General features: G+C 37.5%; 1 protein-coding gene and 1 pseudogene across 9 annotated transcripts in view; one reads left to right on the top strand and one right to left on the bottom strand.

The window, feature by feature from the left end:
• Positions 1-23,326, bottom strand: part of GALK2 (galactokinase 2) — a 175,114-nt gene that overhangs the window by 137,051 nt on the left and 14,737 nt on the right. The gene's annotated exons all lie outside the window — the stretch shown is intronic.
• On the top strand, positions 6,516-23,324 carry LOC112437202 (large ribosomal subunit protein eL15-like; annotated as a pseudogene).

Here is a 23,326-nt window from a genome sequence, read left to right as displayed (position 1 = left end):
TAAAACATACTATATGGCCTCCGTAATGAAAACAGTGAGATATCAGTGCATAAATAGACTAGCAGACTTCAGTGGAATAATATCATGTCCAGAAACAGATTCAAATAGAAATTTAATATATGATGATGGTGGCATCTCAAATCATGACACAAAGGTAAATTTTTTTTTTTTGAGACGTAGTCTCGCTCTGTTGCCTAGGCTGGAGCGCAGTGGCGGATCTCGACTCACTCCAACCTCCGCCTCCCTGGTTCAAGCAATTCTTCTGCCTCGGCCTCCCGAGTAGCTGCGACTACAGGTGCATGCCACCACGCCTGGATAATTTTTGTATTTTTAGTAGAGATGGGGTTTCACCATATTGGCCAGGCTGGTCTCGAACTCCTGACCACGTGATCTCCCCCACTCGGCCTCCCAAAGTGCTGGGATTACAGGCATGAGCCTCTGCACCCAGCCCACAAAGGTAAATTTTTAATAAAGAATGCTAGTACATCACACCTGTAATCCCAGCACATTTGGAGGCTGACGTGGGCGGATCACGAGGTCAAGAGATCGAGACCATCTGGCTAACACGGTGAAACCCCGTCTCTACTAAAAATACAAAAAATTAGCCGGGCGTGTTGGCACGTGCCTGTAATCCCAGCTACTTGGGAGGCTAAGCCAGAAGAGTCACTTGAACCCAGAAGGCACAGGTTGCCGTGAGCTGAGATTGCACCACTGCACTCCAGCCTGGGCAACAGAATGAGACTCCATCTCAAAAAAAAAATAAAAATAAAAATAAAAAAATAAAAAAACAGAGTGCTAGTACAATTGGTTAGACTTCTGGGAAAAGGTAAAATTAGATCCATATCTTACACCATACACAATAATAATCTCCAAATGGATCAGGAGTCTAAATGTAAAAAAGAAACTACAGAAAACTAGAAGAAAACACAAGTGAATTTCAATATAATGCAGGCTTAAGGGAAAGGTTTTCTAATATGACTCAAAATAGAGGCAAATTTTTTTAATTTGATAGAGTTGACTATATAAAAATGTTTTAAAACGTTTATGGCAAAAACACTACAAAATTTAAAAAACAACGCACAGAAAATAACATATATTGTAGATAAAGAGATAATATCCCTTACATTAAAAAAAAAAAGCCTCTTAAAAACCATGTGAAAAAAGACCAAAGCCTTGATAGAAAAATGTGTAAAAGGTATAAAGAGGTCGGGCATGGTGGCTCGCGCCTGTAATCCCAGCACTTTGGGAGGCCAAGGCGAGTGGATTGCCTGAGGTCAGGAGTTCGAGACCAGCCTGGCTAACATGGTGAAACCCTGTCTCTACTAAAAATACAAAAATTAGCCAGGAGTGGTGGCACATGCCTGCAGTCCCAGCTACTTGGGAGGCTGAAGCAGGAGAATTGCTTGAACCCAGGAGGTGGAGGTTACAGTGAGCCAAGATTGTACCACTGCACTCCAGCCTGGGCAACAGAGCGAGATTCCGTCAAAAAAAAAAAAAAAAGATATAAACAGAAAATTCATAACAAAAGATAGTTTCATAATGACCCTAGGCCAGGCACAGTGGCCCACACCTGTAATCCCAGTACTTGGGGATGCCAAGGCAGAAGGATTGCTTGAGGCCAGGAGTTAGAGACTAGCTTAGGCCACATAGGGTGACCTGTCTCTAAAAGAAAAAATTTTTAAAAGGCCCTTAAACATATGAAAAGATGTTCAGCCTTAACTTTTAGATAGAAATACAAATTAAAACTACACTGAGATACTATCAGACGGTTAAAATTAAAAAGTAACAATGCATTCTGATGTTGAGGTTCTGGGTAAACAGGCACTCTTCTATTATATACTGTTTTGGGAATACAAATTTGGTACAACACTTTCAGAGGGGAACTGGGCATTGTCTAACAAAAATACATAGGCATTAATTTTTACCTAGCAATCCACTATCTAAGAATTTGCCCTGAAGATACACCTCCAACCATATATATATATATATATATATATAAAATATTCATTGCAGAATAGTTTATAATCGCAAAATACTGGAAACAATCTAAACACTCTTACATAGGAAAATGTTTGAATAAATTCTGACTTGTTTCCAAAATGAAGTGCAATGAAACTGTTTAAAAGAATATCATTTCTAGAAATGTTGATCTAGCGACTTCCAGAAATACTATGTTAAAAGAAAAAAGCAAAGTGCTTTATCTGCTGAGATGGCCTGGGATAATTACTATCATATTAGCAATAAGCATCTCTAATGCCCAGATCTTTATTTCAAAAGAAATTACAGTTCCTTAAAGAAATGGCTGATTCCAGAACTGGAAAGAAACAACACAATATAAACCTGAAACATCTTTCTATGCCAGAAAGTAAGGGAAGTGCTCAATGATAGTGACATGTCGCGATGACACAGAAACCCACCTGAAGAGGTTCCCATTGCCCAAATCTGACCCTGAAACAATTGAGCATCAAAATAAATACAAAAATAATGGAAACATTAGAATCCACAGAATAAAATAAAAACCCAAGTCCATAGTGATATAAAAGGAAGAAAAGGGAAAGCATTTCCTTACAGTAGAATGCCAATTAATAAATTAAAAGTATGGAAAAAAACACAGAAAATCACCACTTAGAGATCATTGTAGTAATAAGTGATTCAGGCAAGAATCAACAATGGATGCTAAAATCAGTAAATGAAAATTTGGTAAGAAATAGGATACCGATATATTCTCAAAGTTTTTCACCAAAAGATACTTATAAGTTACAGAAGAGAAAACAGTAACTGTACAGTGGAAAAACCAGCAGACACCTCCTTAAGTGATTTAGGTTAACAGAATTGGTGATGGGACATATACATCATGTGCCTTTTGATATGATGTACTAAAGAAACAAAATCACTTTTGTTGTATTCCTCCTAAAAATACATAAGCTGAATCTAACCATGAAGAAATATTACACAAACTCATTAAGGGAGAAATTTCTTTAAAGTATGTTAAATGAAAATTATAGGAGGCCATTGTTTTAGACTAAGCTGTTGCACTAGACCCAACAGACCAAACCAAAATGTAGTACTGGTACTAAAGTTCCACATCAGCAAACCAAAACTAAGTTGTTATCTGACTTTCCAAGAAATCAGGAGAGAGAGAGAGACAATAGCCAAATTTCCCAAACAGACCAGTCTCAGTCAGCATAATAATAAAGTTCCCTCTGCCTTTAACAACAAAAAGTAACCTAAGTAGCCTGATGCTGACCAACCAGTTATTTTTGTATTATTTTTTTCCCTATTCCTCCCTTAATAGGAAATTAACATTAAAATGACCAATCCACTTTTTGTTCTTTTTTCTGCTTTTTTCAGCCCTTTGTCTATAAAACCAACCTCCGTTTAGCCCATTGGAACACTTATTCTATTTTATAGAATGAAGTGCTGCCCAATTCTAGAATTGCAAATAACACCAAGTAAGGTCTTTAAACTGTTAAAAGAAAAACTTCAGTCAAGTTAAATTTAAAGGGGTTTAACTGAGCAATGAATAATTCATGAATTGGACAGCCCCCAGAATCACAGTAGATTCAGAGAGACTCCAGGGATGCCTCATGGTCAGAACAAATTTATAGACAAAAAAAGGGAAGTAACACAGAAATCAGAAGTGACATACAGAAACAACTGAATTCCTTACAGTTCCACATTTGCCTTATTCAAACACAGTTTGAACACTCAGCAGTGTATGACTGGTTGAAGTACGGCTGCTGGGATTGGCCAAGAATCAACTACTGTTACAGGAGCATACTCTTAAGTTAGGTTTTCAGTCTTGCCTACCTTTTAAGTTAGGTTGCAGTTCATCCACAAGGACTCAAATATAGAAGTAGAGAGGCCTCCTCAGGCCATATTTAATTTGCTTTAACAAAACTAAATTTGTTGTGCTTTTGTCTTTTGACAAATATCATCATGACATATAAAATGAACATATGTTAAAGATTTTATTTATCTCAGTAATTAATGACAGAACTGGTAAGATGTTATAACCAATCAGAAAAAAGAATCCAAAGTCTCACCCATATACAGTAAAATAAGGAATGGCCAATATGCATTTAGAAATATATACAAAAAAAATTGAAAACATTAACAGCCAGGGGGCAATCAGTTGCATTCCACCAGACTCAATTTGCGATTTCTATGGAAAAAAAAAATCATTTGCATTGCTATCAGTTTTATATGACCTATAGAGTTGTAAAATACCATGAATCCATGAATACAATGAAAGCCTCAGAACTCACATAGAAATCGGATAATTTGAAAGGGTATACTAGAAAACTTCTAGTTTTCCTTTGAAGATACCTGATAATCTTTCAGTCCATTTCGAAGTTTTTCACAATTTTCCCTAAAACTCAAACTGAGGAATATTCTATAAAATAGCTGCTCATAAAACACATAGAAAGGCTGAGGAAGTATTCCACAATAAAAAAGATTAAAGAGGCAACAAGTAAGTATAGTATACATCCTAGATTGGATCTTGAAACACGAAAAAATATAGCAGTCCACCCTTATTTGTGGATTTGTTTTCTGTGGCTTCGGTTATCTGCTGTCAACCATGGTCTGAAAATATTAAATGGAAAAATACAGAAATAAACAACTCCTAAGTTTTAAATTGCACACCATTCTGAGTAGCATAATAAAATCTCACACTGTCCCATTTTGCCCTGCCCAGGACATGAGTCTTCCCTTCGTCCAGCATATCCACACTATATATGCTACCCACCCACTAGTCACTTGGTAGTCATCTCATTATCAGCTTGACTCTCTGTATTGTCTCTATATTGCAGTGCTTGTGTTCAAGTAACCATAATGTTACGTAATAATGACCCCAAAGCCTATGAGTAGTGATGTTGGCATACTGTTAAAATTGTTCTATTTTATTTCTAGTTATTATTGTTAATCTCTTGCTATGCCTAATTTATAAATTAAACTTTATCATAGGTATTTATATATAGGAAAAAAGCAAATAGTATATATAGGATTCGGTACTATTTGTGGTTTCAGGCATCTACTGAGGGGTCTTGGAATGTATCCACCAACGTATGCTGTATTTTGCTATAAAGAACATTAGTAGGATAACTGGTAACACTTCAGGTCTGTAATTAGAGAATACTGTTCTATCAATGTTAATTTCCTAATTTTAATCATTATGCTCCGATTATATAAAAGAATGTCCTTGTGTTTAGGAAATACGCATTCAAGTATTTAAGGTTAAAAGAGCATGTTAAATAAAATTTATGGAAGACCATTGTTTTGGGCTGAGTTCCTCCACTAGGCCCCAGTAAGCCAAACCAAAATGGAGTCATTCATGCTAAAGTTCCACATCACCAAACCAAAACTAAATTATTTATCTGATCTATAAAAAAGCAGGGGATACATGGTAGCCAAATTCCTAAACAGGCCAGTTTTAGCCTGCATGGTAAGGAAGTCCCCTCTGTTTTAACCCTTACAAGAAAAAGAACCTTAAGTAATCTGATGTTAACATAATAATCTGCTTTTTATTATGCTGTTTCCTTGTGCTTCTTCAAGCTATTTTGTGAAAACCAACTGTTCTGCCATGCCTAGCCTAGCACCTCTCTATTTTTACATGCTGCCCAATTCAGAAATTGAAAATAATAATAAAAGCTGATTAGAGCATTTAATTAAATTAGTTGAGATTTTGTCTTCTACCAGGAATCAGGTCCTCAACTTAATCTCAAACTGTTCAGGAAAAAAATTATAAGGGGATAGGAGCAAGATAACCAAATAGAACCCTCTAGGGATCATCCTCCTGCACAAATACCAAGTTGAATATCTATCCACAGAAGAAAGCACCTTCTTAAGAACCCAAAATCAGGTGAGTAATCACAACATCTGGTTTTAAAATCATGTCAAGGAAAGAGATACCGAAGACGGTTGGAAAGATAGTCTTGAATCATTGACACCACCACTCTCTTAACCCCCAGCAATGGTGGTGGCCATGTAGCATGGAGAGAGAATCTGTGCACATGGAGGAGTACAGTGATTATGGGGCTTTGCTTTGGAATTCAGTGCTGTCCTGTAACAGTAGAAAGTAACACAGTGCAGAAATCAGCCAGTGCCCATGGAAGCAGCATTTAGACCAGCCCTAGCTAGAGGGAAATTGCCCATCCCAGCAGCCTGAAAGTAAGTTCTGGCTAGCCCAACCACCATGGGCTAAAGCACAACAGGTTCCTAAACAAATCTGAAAGGCACTCTAAGCCTTTATAAGGCTGTAAACCCTGACAACATTTCTACACATCCTGGACCAGAGGGGAATCTACTGCCTTGAAGAGAAAGAACTAGTCCTGGGAGAATTCATCACCTGCTGACTAAAGAGCTGTCAGACCTTGAATAACCATCAGTGGTTGCCAGGCAGTACTTGTCATAGGCCTTGGGTGACCCTGTGCATTCCCAGTGTGTTGGCCATGGAAAGAGACTCATTCTGCTTGAGGAAAGAAGGAAGATTAACGGGAACTTTGTCCTGAAGCATGGGTACCAGCCTGGTTACTGTGATGCAGACCACCCAAGGACTCCTGGGGTCCACAATTCTAGGACTTGGCTCCTGGATGGCATTTTTGGACTCATGCTGGACCAGAGAGGAGCTCACTACCCTGAAGGGAGCATCCCAGGCCCAGGAGCATGTACTACAAGCTGACAGAAGAGCCCTTGGGTAAATAGTGGGAGCCAGGCAGTAAACATCAGCAATAACCAGGCATTACTCACTACAGGCTGGGGGAGGTGGCCACAGGGAAATACTTCTGCTTAAGGAAAGAGGAGGGAAGAGTGGGAAAGACTTTCTCTTGCAGCTTGGGTGCCAGCTCAGCCACAGTGGAATAGAGCACCAAGTAGATTCCTAAGGTTCCTTACTCTATGCCCTGACTCCTAGACAGCATTTCTGGACCAATCCTGGGCTTAGGGGGAGCTCATCACCCCAAAGAGAAAGCCACAAGTCTGGCTGGGTTTGCCACCTGCTTGGGCCTTGAGGGAGCATCAGCGGTAACCATGACATGGTTTCTGCAGGCCTCAGGCAAGACCCAGTGCTGTGTGAACTTTGGGTCTGACCCAGTGCAGTCCCACTGACAGTGGCCACAAGTCTACTTGTGTCTCCCATCCCCTAACTCCAGGAAACTCAGTATGGAGAAAGAAATTCTCTTTGGGGGAAAATGATGGTAAAGAATTAAAGACTCTGCCTGGTAATCCAGGGAATTCTCCCAGATCTTACCCAACACCACCAAGGCAGTACCTCTACAAGAAGGCAAGAGACACAGTGTTACTGGGTGTGGGGTACCCCCTAATAAAGATATAGCTGCAGTGACCAAAGACTTAGATCGTAATACTCAATTCCCTTCAAATACCTAGAAAGCCTGCCCCAAAAGGATACAAATAAATCCAGACTGCAAAGACTACCATAATACTTGAGTCTTCAATGTCCAGACATCAGTGAACATCCACAAGCATCAAGACCATCAAGGAAAATATGACATCACCAAATCAACTAAATGAGGCACCAGTGGCCATTCCCAGAGTGGCAGGGACAAGTGACCTTTTATACAGAGAATTCAAAATAGCTGTTTTGAGGAAGCTCAACAAAATTCAGGATAATAGACCAGGCGCAGTGGCTCACACCTGTAATCCCAGCACTTCAGGAGGCCAAGGCGGGCGGATCATGAGGTCAAGAGATTGAGACCATCCTGGCCAACATGGTGAAACCCTGTCTCTACTAAAAATACAAAAATTAGCTGGGTGTGGTAGTGCACACCTGTAGTCCCAGCTACTCGGAGGTTGAGGCAGGAGAATCATTTGAACCCGGGAGGCGGATGTTGCAGTGAGCTGAGATTGCACCACTGCACTCCAGCCTGATGACAGAGTGAGAATCCATCTCAAAAAAAAAAAAAAAAAAGAAAAAAACTCAGGACAATACAGAGAAAAAATTCAGAATCCTATCAGATAAATTTAACAAATACATTAAAATAATTTAAAAGAATCAAACATAAATTCTAGAGTGAAACACTCAATTGAAATACTGAAGAATGGATCAGAGTCACTCAATAGCAGAATTGATCAAGTAGAAGAAAGAATTAGTGAGCTTGAAGACAGGGTATTTGAAAATACACAGTGAGAGGACACAAAAGAAAAAAGAATAAAAAAGAATATAGCATGCCGACAAGTTACAGAAAATAGCCTGTAAAGGGCAAGTCTAAGATTTATTGGCCTGAAAAAGCATAGAGAGTGAGAGAGACTGGGATAGGACGTTTATTCAAAGGGATAATAAAAGAGAACTTTCTAAACCTAGAGAAATATATCAATATTCAAGTACAAGAAGGTTATGGAACACCAAGCAGATTTAACACAAATAAGACTACCTCAAGACATTTAATAACCAAACTCCCAAAGGTCAAGGATAAAGAAAGGATCCTAAAAGCAGGAAGAGAAGAGAAACCAGTAACATATAAAGGAGCTCCATTACAACTGTCAGCACACTTCTCAGTGGAAACCTTACAGGCTAGGAGAGAATGGCAAGACATACTTAAAGTGCTGAAAGAAAAAAATGTTTACCCTAGAATAGTATATCCAGCAAAAATATCCTTCAAACATGAAAAAGAAACAAAGATTTTCTGAGACAGACAAAAACTGCTATCACTGACAGCAGACATATCCTACAAGAAACGCTGAAGAAACTTCAAACTGAGAGAAAAGGTTGTTATTAAGCAATAAGAAATCATCTGAAGAAATGCAAATCAAAACCAAAACCACAATGAGATACCCACCTTACACTAGTCAGAATGGCTGTTACCAAAATGTGTCAAAAACTAACAGATGCTGATGAGGCTGCAGAGAAAAAGGGGACATTTATACACTGTTGATGGAAATGTAAATTAGCCAGTGTCTGGAGTTTCTTCAAAGAACTTAAAACAGACCTACCATTTGACCCAACAATCCCATTACTGGGTATACATCCAAAGGAAAATAAATCATTCTACCAAAAAGACAAATGTATTCATGTGTTTATTGCTGTGCTATTCACAATAAGAAAGACATGGAATCAAACCCAGGTGCCTATCAATGGTAGACTGGATAAAGAAAATGTGGCACGTAAACACCCTGTAATACTACACAGCCATAAAAAAGAGTAATACCATATTCTTTGCAGTAAAATGGTTGCAGTGGAAAGCCATTATCCTAAGCAAATAAACACATAAACAGAAAACAAAATATCACATGTTCTTACTTATGAGTAAGAGCTAAACATTGAGCACACATGGACATAAACATGGAAACAAAAGACACTCCAGACTACTAGAGAGAGGAGAGGAGGAGTGGGGTATGGGTTGAAAAACTATCGGGTACTATGCTTATTACCTGAATGACAGGATACAGGCCCCAAACCCCAGCATCACACAATATTCCCATATACCAAAGGTGCACATGTACCCACATATCAACAGTAAAAGTTAATTTTTTTAAAAAAGAAATCATCTGAAGATAGAAAATTCACTGGTAATAAGAAGGACACAAACACAGAACATTGTAACACTATAATTGTGGCAGGTATACTACTTATATCTTGAGTAGAAAGACTAAAACATGAACCCATCAAAAATAATAACTACAATAACTTCTCAAGACATAGACAATAAGATATGAATAAAAACAACAAAAAGTTAAAAAAGAAGGTAGATGAAGTTGAAGTGTTATTAGTTTTCTCTTTTCTCGTTTGTTTCTTTTTGTAATTGGTGTTAATATCAGTTTAAAACAATGGGTGATAAGATGTTATTTGCAAGCCTCATGGTAACCTCAAATAAAAAACACAAAACAGATACACAAAAAATAAAAAGCTAGAAATTAGAAACCAGAGAAAATCACCTTCACAAACAGCAAGACAGGAAGGAAGGAAGAGAAGACTACAAAACAACAAGAACACCATAATAAAATGGCAGAAAAGTCCTTACTTATCAACAATAACATTGAACGTAAATGGACTCAGCTCTCCAGTCAAAGGACATAGAATGGCTGAATGGATTAAAAACAAAACAAAATCCAATGATCTGTTGCCTACAAGCAACAAACTTCACCTCTAAAGACACACATAGACTGAAAAAGAAAAAGGATGAAAAAAGATATTCCATGCCAATGGAAACCAAAAAGAGCAGGTGTAGCTATACTTATATCACACAAAATAGATTTCCAAAAAAAAAACTATAAGAAGAGAAAAAGAAGGTCATTATATAATGATAAAGGGGTCAATTCAGCAAGAGAATGTAACAATTGTAAATATATATGCACCTTATACTGGAGCATCCAAATATATAAAACAAATATTATCAGAGCTAAAAAGAGAGATAGGCCCCAAAACAATAATAGCTGGAGACTTCAACACTCCACTTTCAGCATTGGACAGATCATCCAGACAGAAAATCAACAAAGAAACATGAGATGTAATCTGCACTATAACAAATGGACCTAATAATAGTTATTTACAGAACATTTCATCCAACGGTGGCAGAATACACATTCCTCTCCTCAGCACATGGTTCATTCTCAAAAACAGACCATATGTTAGGCCACAAAACTAGTCCTTTTTTTTTTTTTTTTTTCTGAGACAAAGTTTCATTCTTGTTGCCCAGGCTGGAGTGCAATGGCGTGATCTTGGCTCACCGCAACCTCTGCCTCCCGGGTTCAAGCCATTCTCCTGCCTCAGCCTCCCAAGTAGCTGGGATTACAGGCATGTGCCACCACGCCTGGCTAATTTTGTATTTTTAGTAAAGTCAGGGTTTCTCCACGTTGGTCAGGCTGGTCTCAAACTCCCGACCTCAAGTGATCCGCCCGCCTTGGCCTCCCAAAGTGCTGGGATTACAGGCGTGAGCCACCACGCCCAGCCAAAACTAGTCTTTAAAAATTCAAAAAAATGAAATCATATCATGTATCTTTTCTGACAACAATGGAATAAAACTAGAAATCAATAAAAGGAACTTTAGAAACTATACAAACACAATTAAACAATATGTTCCTGAATGACCAGTAGGTCAATGAATAAGTTAAGAAGAAAATTTAAAAATTTCTTGAGACAAATAAAAATGGAAACACAACACAGCAAAACCTTTGGGTTACAGTGATGGAATGCTAAGAGAAAAGTTTATAGAAATAAATGCCCACATCAAAAAAGTAGAAAAACACCAAATAAATGACCTAATGACGCATCTAAACATGGAAAGACAAGAAAAAGCCAAACCCGAAATTAGTATAAGAAAAGAAATAATAAAGATGAGAGCAGAAATAAATGAAATTAAAGCAAAAAATACAAAAGATAAACAAAAGGAAAAGTTAGTATTTTGAAAAGATAGACAAAAAACATTGGGGAAACATCCAGGACATTGGTTTGAGCAAAGATTTTTTTTGTCTAATGTCCTAAAAGTAAAGGCTACCAAAGCAAAAATGGACAAATCAGATCACATCAAGTTAAAAAGCTTCTGCACAGCAAAGGAAAAAAATCAATGCAGTGAAGAGACAACCTACAGAATGAGAAAAAATATTTGCAAACTATCTGACTGGGATTAAAAACCAGAAAATGTAATGAGCTTAAACAATGTAATAGGAAAAAATGTAATAATTCAATTCAAAAATGGGCAAAAGATCTGAATAAACATTTTTCAAAAGACATAAAAATGGCAAACAGGTATATGAAAAAGTGATTAACATCACTGATAATCAGAGAAATGCAAATTAAAACTGCAATAAGATATCATCTCACCCAAGCTACAATGGCTTTCATCCAAAAAAAAGATAATAGCAAATGCTGGTAAGGATGTGGAGAAAAGAGAACCCTCATACACTGTTGGTGAAAATGTGAATTAGTACAACCACTACCGATAACAGTTGAGAGGTTCTTCAAAAAATTAAAAATAGAACTACCTTATGATCCCGCAATCCCACTGCTAGGTATATATCCAAAAGGAAATCGGTGTATTGAAAAGACACCTGCACTCCATGTTTATTGCAGTACCATTTACAATAGCCAAGATTTGGAGGCAACCTAAGTGTCCAGCAACAGATAAATGAATAAAGAAATGTGGCATATACACACAATGGAGTACTACTCAGCCATAAAAAAGAATGAGATCCTGTCATTTGCAGCAACATGGATGGATCTGGGGGACATTATGTTAAGTGAAACAAGTCAGGCACAAAAATACAAACTTCATACGTTCTCACTCATCTGCAGGAGCTAAAAATTAAAACAATTGAACTCATGGAGAAAGAGAGTAGAATGATGGTTACCAGAGGCTGCGAAGGGTAGCACAGATGAGGGAGTGGGGATGGTTAATAGGTACAAAAATGAAGTTAGATAGAATGAATAAGATCTAGTATTTGCCAGCATAACAGTTATTATAGTCAACAAAAATTTATTTTACATTTTATAATAACTAAAAGATTATCATTGGAAAGTTTATAACACAAAGAAATGGTAAATGCTTGAGGTGATGCATACCCTATTTACCCTGATGGGATTATTATACATTGTATGCCTGTATCAAAATATCTCATGTACCCCATAAATATATACATCTATATTATGTACCCATAAAAATTAAAAATTAAAAAAATTAAAACAGAGATAGAGAATGATAAAGCAAATGTGGTAAAATGTTAAGTTTGAGGAATTTGGGAGAGGAATATACAGTAATTTTTTCAATTATTATTTGATTTTTCTATAAGTCTAAAAATATTTCAAAATAAGAAACTATTTTTTTTAAATACAAAAATTAGCCAGGCATGGTGGCGGGCTCCTGTAATCCCAGCTACTCGGGAGGCTGAGGCACAAGAATCGCTTGAACCCAGGAGGTGGAGGCTACAGTGAGCCAAGATCGTGCCACGCCACCACTGCACTCCAGCCTGGGCAACAGAGTGAGACTCTGTTCCAAAAAAAAAAAAAAAAGTCTTTTTTTTTAAAAAGAAACATTTACTGATGCTTTACTAAGTACTCTTTGAAAGGAGATGAATAAGAATCCTTAAGAAATTTAAAAGTTGGCCAGGTGCAGTGGCTCATGTATGTAATCCCAGCACTTTGGGAGGCCAAGGCAGATCACTTAAGCTCAGGAATTCCAGACCAGCCTGGGCAACAAGGCAAAACCCCATCTCTACAAAAAATACAAAAAATTAGCTGGGCACCATGGCACATGCATGCCTGTAGTCCTAGTTACTCAGGAGGCTGAAGTGGGAGAATCACCAGGAAGTCAAGGCTGCAGTGAGCCATAATTGTGCCACTGCACTTCATTCTGGGCAACAGAGTGAGACCCTGTCTCAAAAGAAAGAAGAGATGAGGGGAGGGGGGAGGGAAGAGGAAGGAAAGAAAAGGAAGGAAAGGGAGGGAGGGAGGGAGGGATGGAAGGAAGGAAGGAAGGAAGGAAGGAAGGAAGGAAGGAAGGAAGGAAGGAAGGATCGGTCTAGCAAAAGAGGAAAATAGGTAAGCCAAAATTCACAATACAGGGGGACAATACAGAGTGATAAGTCGGCCAAATACAGTCCTTTGGGAGCACAGAGAAACATCATTTAGTCCCTGCTATGACAGAATATGATATGAGTCGTAAGATAAATCAAAAAGAGGGAAGGTACATTGAAGGATCCCCAAAGAGGTAATGTTTGAAATAAATTTTAAAGGATGATGTCAGACAGGTGGGGTAGGGTGAAGCATTCTAGGCAATTGACATGAAAAGGCCCAAGCATACAGCATTCAGAAAACTACAATTAGGTTTCTAAAAACATCAGAAGAGAAAAGGAGGGGAGGAGGTTGGAGGATATCAAGTCTCAGATCTTGAAGGGCCTTATGCCATATTGAGAAACCTGGCTTTTAACATACAGGCAATGGTTGTGAACAGATGTTTAAAAATGAAGTAAATCATCAATTTTGCATTTGAAAAAGCTCACTGGGTAGTGTGTGGAATTCGGATTGTAGAAATAAAGAGATCTAATAGCAGTTCATTGTAATATATCTAGAGAGAAATGCTGAAAGTACTTCAAAGCTATAGGTAGAGAAGGGTGAAATTAAGGTGATATTTGAAATGTCAAATCCAAAGGAATTGGTACAATTAAATGTGGGAAAAAGAGCAATAAGTATAACTCCCACTTTGCTGGTTTAGATAATCCTGCTAGCCTTAATAGGGGTTAATGTTTCTGCCTGTGAAAATCATATACAGATGAAATTCAAGTTCTCCTGAACTTGAATCCTTATTAATTTGTTTTTATAAGGACTGCAAACACAAATAACATGAAGTGCTAACAGCAGAGTTAGAATAAGTCTCCTAAAATGTGTCTTAATGAAATTATTTTGAATTATAAAACTTTGTCATTTTCCTAGACTTCCTTGGGAAGGCAGTCTGTTCATGGCTTATAACTGCTTCAGTACCAAGAGGCTTACTATACAACATTCCTACCTTAGAAATTCAAATGCATGGAGGCTATAAAAGGAAACAAGGAAAGCATTTTTCTCTAAGAACAGAAAGAACTGAAGTGTACAGTGTTTTTCTAAACTTCATACCTAACCCTCTAATAATGAATGGTAGGGCTGTAATTGGGGGAAGTAGCTGTATTTTACCTCTAGGTGAGCTACCAACAAGACCTTGTGTCCTAATGCAGTCACTGAAAGTATGCCCCCCAAAAAATACAATGAGCATTTCAATATGAAAATAAGAGCTCCTACAAAGATCATACTGTCAAACGGGGAATTGGCCAAAGTATTGCAGCACAAATTGCTGACTCTGGTGCTCTGAATGCTCTTTTGACTTAAAATCTTTAAAAAAAAAAAAGAAACAAAGAAACAAAGAAAAAAGAACAGCAGTATTAGTAACAGAACTTGAGAAACAAAGCTATGACTGTTGTGAATGAAATGGACTTTAATAAAAGGACTGATTCTCTCAGACCATGTGGCTAACTGCAGAAATGAATGAATTAAAATTTCAGGAGCTATGACATGTATTTTCAGTCTTCCACTGTGACCTTGGGCAAGTCCCCCATCCTGTCTGTGCTTGTTTTCTCTTCAATATCAGGATATCGAGTCATGGCATTATAGAAAATGTTAATTTTTAATACTAATTTAAGAACAATTGGTTATAACATGAATTTTTATGTTAATTTGTATGAGTTGCTCCATGCCTCAACTTTCCTCATCTACAAACTGAGGCTAATACTAGAACTCACTGCAAAGGTTTGTTTGAGGGTTTTATAAGTATAAAATAATTATTAGTTATTACTATTATTACTGTTATATTTGAGAATTTAATATATGTTAGAGATGGAATTTCAAAGATTGGTAATTACCATTGGGAAAGGAGGGTGAATTTGAATCTCTGTTTTGTTCCTTTCATCACAATAAATTTCTCCAAGATCAAAAATTAAACATAAAAACAAAATTATAATTATATTAGAGATCTTAGAAAACGAGGTTATGATGGTGAAAATAATAATAGTAGATAGGTTGAATAGAAGAATGAAAAGAGTTAAAGAGCAAATTAATGAGCAAGAAGCTGAAGGAAAGTGGAAATTAAGGCCACAGCTATAGCTATTTTGAAAATAATGAGAGGTCTACATATCAAAACCCATGAGGCACAACCGTAATAGCACTCAGAAAATTTTCTAGCCTTCTATTCATATAAGAAAATAAATAATGGGGGAGAAAGGCTCTTTCCTTTCCGTCTGGCAACAGCCATCAGGTAAGCCAAGATAACTGCATACAAGTACATTCAGGAGCTGTGGAGGAAGCAGCAGTCTGATACCATGCACTTTCTTCGGAGAGTCCCTGCTAGCAGTACTGACAGCTCTCTGCTCTACCGCAGGGCTCCACATCCCACCCAGCCCAAAAAAGTGCACCGACAGGGCTACAAGGCCAAGCAAGTTTACGTTATATATAGGATTCGTGTGCACCATGGTGGCCGAAAATGCCCAGTTCCTAAGGGTGCAGCTTATGGCAAGCCTGTCCACTGTGGTGTTAACCAGCTAAAGTATGCTTGAAGTCCATTGAAGACGAGAAAGCTGGACACCACTGTGGGGTTCTAAGAGTCCTGAATTCACATATATATATATATGTACATATATATACATGTATACATGATATACATGTACATCATGTATATATGTACATACATATATGTGCATACATATATGTACATATGTATATATGATATACATGTACATATATTTTTATTTATACATATACAGACATATTTATACATTTTATTTCTATATATATATAGTATTTCTTTTTTGTTTTTTTTTTGAAACAGAGTCTTGCTCTGTCACCCAGGCTGGAGTGCAGTGGCACAATCTCACTCACTGCAACCTCTGCCTCCTGGGTTCAACCAATTCTCATGCCTCAGCCTCCCAAGTAGCTGGGATTATAGGTGTGCCAGGCTGGTCTCGAACTCCTGGCCTCAAGTGATCCACCCAACTTGGCCTCCCAAAGTGCTGGGATTACAGGTGTGAGCCACCATGCCCGGCTAAGAGTCCTGAGTTCTCACTTCGGTGAAGATTCAACATACAAAATGTTTGAAGTTATCCTCATTCATCCACTCCATAATGCTGTCAGAAAAAATCCTGCCACCCAGTGGATCACCAAACCAGTCCACAAGCAAAGGGTGATGCATGGGCTGACATCTGCAGGCCGAAAGATCCGTGGCCTTGGTAGGGTCATAAGTTCCACCACACTCCTGGTGATTCTCACTGTGCATCTTGGAAAAGGCACAATACTCTCCAACTCCACTGTTACCACTAATGTAAGTAGTGTTTGTAAAGTTGATACCTAAAAAACAATTCAGGACAGTCATGTCTGCTTACAAGTATTATTTGTCTGTTAAAACTAGTCTGTAGATTATTTCATGAATTATTTGTCAAATTATGAAAGTTAAAGTGCAATAATGTTTGAAAACTATAAGTGATGATGTATCTTGTTTCTAATAAGATAAACTTTTTTGTCTTTGCTTTATCTGATTAGGGAGTTATCTGGCAGTGTTTAAAACATACTGTGTGATATAATAGGTTTAACATAAATTATTTAAAAGAAAAAAGAAAATAAATAATGAAAATAAATAAAGTATGCATATAACATAGGAACCTAGCAAAAAGTAGTTAAATAAATTAGAAGAAGCAAATTAACAGATAAAAGCAAAATTTATTGAACCAGGGGAAAATAGCAGATTGGATAAAAAAATTACAAGGTGGTTCTTCAATTTAAAAAAATATATAGAAAAAGAACTTTGAGTGTCATTAAACATAATCAATACTAGAAATAATAGATAAACATAAATTTTAAAAAGATTTAAAAATTTTTAAATGGCTGATTTTTCTAGAAAAAATACAAATTTCTAAAATTGACACGAGAGTTTAAAAATAAAGAAATAGAAAAGTTGTCAGAAACAAAGCCCAAAAAGTGTTACAACAAGTTGGTTGGACCTTCAAGGAAAAAGTGGTATTTTCTTTTTATAAATGGTTCTAAATAATAGAAGCTGTGGAAAGTTTCCCATCTCATTTTAGGAGGCTGGTCTAACCCGGATGCTTACATTTGACAAGAATGGCCCTCAAAAGCAAACTATAGGCTAATCTCACTTGTGAAAATAGATAGAAAAACCCTAAATAAAATGTCGGTAAATTTAATGCAGTAATTACCTAAAATAACCTATGTGACCAAGCAGAGTTCATTCCAGGAATATGAAGGTAATCAGCACCAGAAATCTGTTGATTAAATGAACTATGCTAACAGAATAAAAAGAGGAAAATTCTATGACTTCATGATCCTTTCAAAAAATCCAAATAAGAAACAAATGTATTTTCATAGCCATTCCTTATTTTTTAAAATAAAATATAAAATTTTTTAAATCTCTGTCATGCGTTGATCTAAAGACAAAAAAAGTGAGGCAAACTTAATACAGAGTTTATTTGGGCCAAGTTTGAAGATTGCAACCCAGGAACATAGATTCAAGTTAATATGAATATACCCTCTGATTAGCAGTAGTTACTAGTGGTTTTTAAAGGAAAAAAATGGGGTGGTTCCTAACTTGTTTACCAAGAATTTACATTAAAATAGCATAACCTATTGATTGGTTGTACTTTGTATCACAGATTACAGGAACATCAAGATAACAGGGGAAGCAGGAACAGGGGAAGTCAGGAACAAAAGGTCTTTAAATGATTGCCCCCTGGCACATGGGTGCAAGGAGGGCGAGGGATGTGACTAAAGTGCCATATTCATGTCTCTCTGGGCCTGATAAATCTTTGCATATCTCACATTGTAGCAGGACAAGCCACAGACAAAACCCCTCAGACACCAAGTTAAAGAAGGAAGGGGTTTATTCAGCCGGGAGCATCAGCAAGACTCCTGTCTCAAGAGCCGAGCTCCCTGAGTGAGCAATTCCTGTCCCTTTTAAGGGATCACAACTCTAAGGGGGTCCACATGACAGGGTCATGATCGATTGAGCAAGCAGGGGGTACGTGACTGGGGGATGCATACACTGGTAATTAGAAGGGAACAGAACAGGACAGGGATCTTCACAGTGCTTTTTTATGCAAGTAACTGATAAGGTCAGGGGTTGATCTTTAACTACCAGGCCCAGGGTGTGGCACTGGGCTGTCTGCTTGTGGATTTCATTTCTGCCTTTTAGTTTTTACTTCTTTTTTTGGAGGCAGAAATTGGGCGTAAGACAATATGAGAGGTGGTCGCCTCCCTTAACATAGCTCAGACGGCTCAGAGCTATTTTTCTTTTCTCACCTACTAGAAAAGGGCATGTCCTTAATTTAATACAGGATGTTTACCAGAAACAGCAAACATCATATTTGATGGCAAAATATTAGAAGCATTCCCATTTGTGATCTGAGAAACTTAAGTAGATGTCCCTTTATCAAGTAAGGGGGACTCTAAAGTTAAGGTAACAAAAGTTACAGGTCGATGTGTGACAACTTCCTAAATTCTCATGGCTACAAGTAAAACCACACTCTTGCTAAACCCCCTAGCAATAGGAGCTATTGGACACCTCCTAACTCTGACTTATGATCCAGGCCACTACAACTCTGATTGGACAGAGGACCAGCCTTACAAACATTCTTTTCTGATAAACAACTGCAGACCTTAAGCTAGTTTCAGCCAGCCTATAAAGGCTGTGCACTAACTGTCTTTGTGTCCTATAGCTCACCTTGTTATGTGAGCCAAATTCCACCTCATTTTAATGCTAAAACCTGCCACGAAGGGAACATGGGATGTATGTTACATATATGTTTACCCACTGCGCATGTGCTTGGCTCCCCTCATAAATATGTATAGCTTTTCCCCAAAACCTACTGAATATGTATGACTCTATTGTATAAGACAGACTCTGTGGGGCCTAAAACCCAAACTTCCTCTTCCCTACTCGAAATTAGAACACCTTCAGTCCACACTGCAGACCCTCTCTTCTGGTCTACAAACTGATAGTGCCAATAAAGCTCTTCTTTCTACTATCTCACCATTCTGGTGGTCATTTGGATGACATATTAAAATAAGGGTGAAGACAAAGATGCTATCATCATTATTATTCAACATACTACAATGCATAAATTATAAAATGTCTACATAACAAAAGATGTCATAAAGTTAAACTAGAAACTATATTTATAATATATATAGAATAAATGGTTTCTATTAAAAATACATACAAATACAAAAATACACACATATAAAAAGAGTTTCTAAAAATAACAAGAAATAGGCCAAGTGCTGTGGCTCATGCCTGTAATCCCAGCACTTTGGGAGACCAAGGCAGGCAGATCACGAGGTCAGGAGTTCGAAACCAGCCTGGCCAACATAGTGAAACCCTGTCTCTACTAAAAATACAAAAATTAGCCTGGCGTGGTGGTGCGCACCTGTAGTCCCAGCTACTTGGGAGGCTGAGGCAGGAAAACTGCTTGAACCCGGCAAGTGGTGGTTGTGGTGAGCCGAGTTCACACCACTGCACTCCAGCCTGGGCAACAGAGTGAGACTGTCCCTTAAAAACAAAACAAACAAACAAAAAAGCAAGAAATAGGCAATCCAATAACATCTTTTTTGCAGGGCCATTTGACAGGAGCTATCAACATTTTAAATGTTTATTACCTTTGGCTCTGCTTCCATTTTCATAAACGAGCTTTAAAAAATTCACACGAATGCTCAGAGAATATATATACATATATGTACATATGTATATGTACACAAGGATGTTTGTTGCACCATTGTTTACAAGAGAGAAAAATTAGAAATCTAAGTGTACTAAATGTTGAGTGGTTAAATAAATAATGGTATTCATACTACACAATACTCTCAGCCCTTAAAAACAGTGAAATAGTCCGGGGCACAGCGGCTCAGCCTGTAATCCCAGGGAGACCAAGGCGGGTGGATCACCTGAGGTCAGGAGTTCAAGACCAGCATGGCCAATATGGTGAAATCCTGTCTCTACTAAAAATACAAAAATTAGCCAGACATGGTGGCACATTCCTGTGATCCCAACTACTTGGAAGGCTGAGACAAGGAGAATCTCTTGAACCCAAGAGCGGAGGCTGCAGTGAGCCAAGATAGCGCCACTGCACTCCAGCCAACAGAGCGAGACTCTGTCTCAAAAAATAAAATGAAATAAGTAAAAATAGTGAAATATATCTGTATGAACTGATATACCAGATATCTGAGAAAGATTAAGTGAAAAAAAGTAAGTAAAAAATATATATATAATTATTGGACTTATGTGAATATATCATTTTTATAAAATATAGTAACAATGATATAAGGACACAATAATATTACAAGGATACAAACCAAATGAATAACTTCTAAGAAGAGAAGTAGAAATTGGCAGCCAAGGGTAGAAATCAGAGACAATCAGGAAAGAAACTGTGGGATTTTCAGGCTTTACTGAATATACTTTTAAATAATCCAAATTTTTAATATTAAAAATGTATTCAGTGTCACCCTGCTAGCTCAACTGGTAGAATAGAGACTCAAGAATGTGTTCATACAGCAGCATTATTCATAAGAGCCAAAAGATAGAAGCAACCCAAATGTCCATCAATTGTTGAATGTATAAACAAAATGTATATCCATAAACTAGAATATTATTTAACCATAAAAAGGAATGATATACTGATACATGTTAAATGATGTACTGATACATGAACCTTCAGAACATTATGCCACATGGAAGAAGCCAGTCACCAAAAAAACACACATTTTATATGATTCCATTCATTTGAAATGCCCAAAGTGACTAAATCTATAAATACAGAAAACAGAGCAGTAGTTGTTTAAGGCTAGGTGAGGGGAAAGGGAATGGAGTTCTGGGGTGTGATAATCTAAGGGATGGCTGGGTTCTTTCTGAGAAGAAAACGTTCTAAATTTGATTATGGTGATGGTTGCATAGCTCTATGAATACACTAAACCCATTTAATTGCAAACTTTAAATGAATTAGTTATATGATACGTGAATGTCAATAAAACTGCTACAAAAATAACAATAATCCAACAAGTTTTAAAACTTAATCCAAAAGAGAAAGTAAAGATAAGAGATACAACTGCTAAGAATGCAAAGAAAGCCAGAACAGTGAAATTCAGAGTCTTACGGTACCGGTACCATGCAAGAGTGGGACACAGAAAGAAAATATTAGAACTTCAATTTCTATTTGATTTTTACATAAAAATAATAAAAATAAAATTAAGTTTTACTAAAATGTATGATATGGTTGACTAGTGCCTTTACTCAAAGGATCATGTGCCTTGTGAGGTTGAAGAGGCATCCTGGAAAAAGAATAAGAGTTCCACAAGAAGGCAGGCTGACCATTCATTCATTTTTTTTCCTTCTCAGCATATTGCAATACTTGACCGGTTAGGTGAATTTATAGATTATACTATTTAGATTTAATAAAATACATCCCTCCTAGAATGAGTAAGTGGCTGCAAAACATTCCTGCAAATAAAACATTGCTTGAAGCTAATAATTGCATTTTGTGCACAAATGAAAAACAAGAAAATGGCAGAGCTTATCTATTATGATCTCTTCTGTGGATAACACAGAATAAATATTAACAATATATATTTGTTACATGAATGAATAATATAAAAATCATGAAAAGCAAGAAGGAACACTAAGGAAATTCAGTAAACAATTATTCACTTTTAGTACATGTACCTATACTTGTTACCACCATCCTCCCCCAAACAGGGTAAATGTAGATAGAAATGTTGATCTTTATTATTACAATCACATAAAATGGAAACACATTAGGAATTTACACATGGATATGTTTTATGTAGAAGATTAAACTATAGGCTTGGCACGGTGGCTCACGTCTGTAATCCCAGCACTTTGGGAGGCCAGGGTGAGCGGATCACTTGAGCTCAGGAGCTCGAGACCAGCCTGACCAACATAGAGAAACCCCATCTCTGATAAAAATACAAAATTAGCCGGGTGTGGTGACGCCTGCCTGTAATCCCACCTACTCAGGAGGCTGAGACAGGAGAATCGCTTGAACCTGGGAGGCGGAGGTTGCGGTGAGCCAAGATGGCGCCATTGCACTCCAGCCTGGGCAACAAGAGCAAAACTCCGTCTCAAAAAAAAAAAAAAAGAAAAGAAAAAGAAAAAAAGAAAGGAAGAAAGAAAAGAAAAGAAAAACAGCAAAGGCAGAGAGTCAGGAAAGCCCTTCGCTAATGTAGCAGGTGACAGACTTCATTTTATGAGACCTCAGCCCCATTAGTCAGAACGAAGTATTTCTACAAAGTACCTGTAACTGAAAAGATCCTCCCCGAGACATCACTAAACTATTAGTTACTCTGTAGCTAGGGACTGCCAGCAAATTAATTCCCTAAGTGGCAGTTCAGAGATTCTTGTGTTTTTTGTTTTGTTTTGTTTTAAAGAGGATGCAGACACCAAGAAGGTTTTTGTGTTTGTTTTCAATGAATATTTAGAAAGAAGACTTTTAAAAAGCAGTATCAACTGGCATGCGAGACAAAGAGAGGAGTTCAGTGTGGATATGGGCATTTCTGCTGAAGCCCAGTAGAAAGAGTACACTAATTACAACAAGAAAAGGAAAAGAAGAATCTGCATGGATGAAGAAAAAAACATACAACCCTTCGTAGTAGTCAAGGTGGAATGTGTTTGCGGCGTGATCTTTTTTGCAAGCCCAGCCACGTGTCCTTATAGAATCCCAAGGGTTCCACTTGCTCCCCGGGACCAAAAGCAGCGCCCCAAGGGAGCAGCCAAGTGCTGTGGACCCGATCTACACGTAGCCAACCCAGCAGATCCCAAAGCCCGGCGTCTCCTCT

The sequence above is a fragment of the Pan paniscus genome, chromosome 16 (assembly GCF_029289425.2).
Source record: "Pan paniscus chromosome 16, NHGRI_mPanPan1-v2.0_pri, whole genome shotgun sequence".
NCBI classification, from domain to species: Eukaryota; Metazoa; Chordata; class Mammalia; order Primates; family Hominidae; genus Pan; species Pan paniscus.
This window is presented reverse-complemented; position numbering and strand designations above follow the sequence as displayed.